We start from the raw sequence: 4,903 nt of genomic DNA on the forward strand, positions 1-4,903 counted from the left end.
ACATGTATTGTGATTTTGGAGCAAAACATAACTATTAAACTCAAAAAATGTTTGTGTTTGACGGTATGCTAAGTAAACATACTAGCTTTCCCTGTTGTCAAGAGCAATTGTTTTATTACAAATTTTGAAAAGTAAGTCCATGTAAGATCATTTGAATGTTTTCATTTGAATAATTACATAATTGAAAGCAAAGAAGGTTAAGTGAGAGGTCCGATAAAAAAAAGAGACATTTACAACAGTATTGAATAAAAAAGTGCCAGTAAAAAAAAATAATTAAGTGGGGAATGGTTAACATGTTAAATTAAATTGTGTCTTTTTTTTTTTTTTTACTTAAAATGTACTGGGAGCCCACTGTTGCTATAGTAACAAACTACACTTTTACATGCATCTGATTGACAAATAAATCATCTTATTTCACAGTTGTTGAGGTTTTTGTCAACTTTGTAAAAAGTTTGCTTCGTACATTTAGTTTAACTGTATTGTTAAAGAGCTTTGCCATTTAATTGAACTGTGTGCATGTTTTTTTAGACACTTGAATTGTTCTTGCTCCGTCCATGCAATAACTGCATCCATGTTATGAGCCAAGTTTTTTTATTTAACTCAACTGCTCAGTGCTCTGGTATTATCAATGGGATAACTTCAGGAGCAGCCATAATTAAAAAAATTAAATCGGAATATGAGCATAGCTTACATTGACACACTCACACGTGGATTCTTTCAACTGCGATTTATCCCTTTAGATAGAAAAATTAGTACAAATCACGTTGGCTGAAGAAAAACTACTGCAGACATTCATAAAAGACTAGACAAATAGAAATGACACATTCAATCAACTCTTAATACAAATAATTGTCAGTTTGTTAAGACATAGACACAATGACCTCAATAACTAGTTCCCGCTCGTGTGACCCACGTGTAGTCTAAACTCAATACATTTAATTACAATCTCAAAAACTGTGTTAAAGTGTTAAATGCATTATCTATTTGTTCAAAGTTTGAAAGAAATTGCGTTGAAAAGATTCACTTAAAACATTATCATCATTTTGATGATAATGATGATGCTGAAACGCCAGAAACCAAACAGCAGCGACACTCGAATCTACAGCAAGATAATAGGGAAAAAATATACTGTCTGCAGTACCATAAACAGCCACAGGGAGGTAGCCGTCGAACACCAATGATTAGAACAATATACCTTATTTTATGGAATTCACACATCAAAACTTTTTTTTTTTGATGCTCTTTTGTTTTGTTTAACACTGGAAAAATATCTAAGGAATAAGAAATTGGTATTAATTATAATGAGAATTATCTAGCATACCACAAATATACTCCAGCACTAACTGCTGTTGCTGCTGCCAGAGCTGCACCTCCTGCTGCTCCCATTATTGTTGCTTTCCCAACAGTTAATGCAGCTGCTCCCACTGAAGCTGCTTCTGCCGCTGCTTCTGTTGCTCCTACTGCTGCTCCGACTGTTGCTCCTGCTACTGTTCCTATTACTATCGCTGCTCCTGCTGCTGCTGCTGCTACTGCTCCGGCTAATATTGATGCTGCAGCATCACGTTGCTGGAGTAGAAGAGTCTTCTTATCCTCCTCTGTGTATCTGCTGTCTCCATTCTTCTCTCTCACAGTGTTTATCTTTTCCAGAAGCTCAGTGACCTGAGATTGATCTTCATCTTTGTTGTTAAAAACATGAAAACCTCCTGAACACTGACCAACTACTGACTGCAGTGTTTCACATTTACTCAGATATCTCTCTATTGGCTCATGCAACTGATCTCCGTGAGTAAAGAGCACTATTGTGTGATTTAAGAACTTTGATCCGAAAAAAAGCTTGCTCAATTGCATAACATTCCTTTTCTCCTTTGTGAAAGTCTCACCCAGTCTGATCACCAGCAGAAACACATCAACACTATGAAGTGTAAGCATCTTCTCTATTTGAGTTTCAGCCTTTTTAATCTTCACTGATGTATCAGAGAGTCCTACAGTGTCGATCACTGTGATTGTTTGTCCATCCAGCTCTGTTTCTGCTGATTGACAGAATCTGGTCACAGACTCGGGAGAAAAATCTTCTTTAAATGTTTTTCTAATTCCTATGATGGTGTTTCCTGAAGCGCTCTTTCCTGATCCAGTCGAGCCCAACAGCATAATATTCACAATAGAAGGTTCTTCCATGCTGTCCCTCTGCATCTTTCTGTAGGTATAATTAATTTTTCTCTCTCTCTCTCTCTATGAGGAAACACATTTTGTTAATTAAATGACAAAAACCTGCTGCTTCATCACACAATTTAAGTTTATATAAATGTATTTGCGAAAAAAGAAACAGAAAAAACTGAGACAGACTAAATCCAGACCCAGATAACACATATCGTGGCCTCATTTGGGCCAACTATGGCACAGTTCTGGCAGCGGCATAGGTCATATGGGCCGTATCTGGGCCATACACAGCAAGCCGTTTGAGTGCGAGTTGTGGCTTGCTGTGTGCCCATATGCCATTTGTACCATAGTTGGCCCAGATGAGGCCTGGATATGTATGCTATTAGCCACACTCCTCAGACAACAACATAGTATCGGCGCAGATCCGACCCACTTCAACGCATACCAGATCTGGGCCGAACTATGTTGCTGTCTGGGTCAGGTTGAGTTTTCGTCATTCCATGCGGTATGTGGGCGAACTGTGGCAACATCTCCAAGACGCTTGAAGAAACCTATCTGCAAAGCTACCTGAAAAAACTTCTCAGGTTACGACTATAGCCCTAGTTCCCCGAGTAGGGAACGAGATGCCGTGTCGATGACGCTTTAGGAACACCCCTCCGTGATTGCGTCTGAAGCACATGTGTCAACTAGTCCATAGGCGAGAGTGAACGTCACGGGGGGGACTCCCCATAAATTAGGGCCTTGGAGGCCGCCATTCCCCTATTCCCCCTGTAGAATGGGCTCTAGTGGCCAAAGGTGAAAGCCTGCCCACGAACTCATATGCAAGAGAGATAGCCTCGACTATCCATTTGCTAACAGTCTGTTTGGATGCAGGAAGGCCTTCTTTAGGGGGCCCAAAACATACCAGTAGCTGAACAGACTATCTCCACAGGACATCTCTGTGGACGTAAGTTTCCAGTGCTCTCACTGGACAGATGAGGCTCAATTTCTCCTTGGTCTTGATCTTTAAAGGGAGGAAGACAGAATGCCTGCAGTACGATAGGTACATATCCACGAAGGAGATACCGATACGGCCTGAAGATCTCCTACTCTTTTTAGTGAGGAAATGGCTAGAAGGAACGCAGTTTTGAAAGTCAGAAACTTTTCTGAAAAAGAATCAAGAAGCTCGAAAGGAGCGGCACATAAACCTTCTAGAACAAGTGCCAGACCCCAAGCCTGAACTCTGGTACGAACTGCAGGCCTCAGCCTCAAAGTGCCACGAAAGAAACGTATTATCAGAGGATTTCTCCCAATAGATAAGTCCACCAGGGGGATATGGTAGGCTGCTATGGCCGCAACACATGTGGAAGGAGATAACCCTGATGAGAAATGATCTCGAAGGAACTCTAGTATTGAACCAACAGGACAATTAACTGGATCCCATTGTCGTAGATTACACCAAGAAGTAAAAATTCTCCACTTCAGGGCGTATAACAGAGGCCAGACCCACAGGTGGAACACTTCTGGACGGGGATGGAGGATTGCTCCCCCCGCCTGCGATAGAAGGTCCCTCCTGACCGGCAGCTCCAGGGGAGAGCCGTCAAGAAGGGATATTAGGTCCAAAAACCACACCCAGCTTGGCCAGTTCGGAGCAACCAACAGAACACTCACTCCGTCCTGGCAAACATTCTCCAAAACTCCTGTGGAGCAGAGCAATCGGGGGAAATGTGTACAGACGCACCCTCGGCCACATCTGCACCATTGCGTCCAGTCCCAGTGGGGCTGGAGGTGAGAGGGAGAACCACAGTAGACAGTGTGTTGTATCCTGAGACTCGAACATATCCACTGTGCCTAGCCATAAACCCCCCTCCATTCCCCTGGCCTCAGCCCCTGCCTCGACAGGAAGTCTGCTCCTACATTCTGATGTCCCGGAATATAAACTGCTCAGGGAGAGCAGCTTCCCTAGGGACCACAAGATAATCTGGTGAGCCAGTTTGCATAGTGGACATGAACGCAGACCCCATCAGACCCCTTGATGATTTATATAGGAGACCACCGACGTGTTTTCTGTGCAAACAAGCACGTGGTGGCCCCTCAAGTCTGAAAGGAAGTGTCTCAATGCGTTGAAGACCGCCATCATCTCCAGGCAGTTTATGTGCCATGAAAGATGATGACTCCTCCACAGGCCCTGAGCTGAGCGACCTTCAATTACCACTCCCCAGTCAGTGAGGGAAGCATCTGTCGAGAGCGAAACTTGATGGCAAAGAGCTCCTAACACTAGACCCTGGGGTAGAAACCAAGGTTTTCTCCATATACCCAGATTACGAAGACACTGCCGTGTTATCTTGATCATCGGAAGTGGGTTCCCCCTCGGGGTAAACCCCTTGGTTTTGAGCCACCACTGTAGGGACCTCGTGTACAGTAGGCTGAACGGTATAATGTTGGATGCGGCTGCCATGAACGACGTCTTGATGACGAACCGCCAGCTGTTTCCGACTCTGCTAAGCCAGTCGTCTTTGTAGTTCAGAATACGCATTTCCTGCAGCCTGAGCGGGGCTAGAGCTTCATCTACGCATGTCGTGAATGTGCGGGGTGATAGAGCTAGAACGAAGAAACCTGATAATACTGTTAGACTTTGCTGCCAAAAGCGAACCTTAGGAACTCCCTGTGTTGTGGAATGATGGAGACATGGAAGGTATGCATCTTTCAGAGCTATCGAGACACACCAGTCCTCGGATCTCATTTGAGTCATGATCTGATTCAACGT

This window comes from Phoxinus phoxinus (genome assembly GCF_949152265.1).
Source record: "Phoxinus phoxinus genome assembly, chromosome: 6".
NCBI lineage: Eukaryota > Metazoa > Chordata > Actinopteri > Cypriniformes > Leuciscidae > Phoxinus > Phoxinus phoxinus.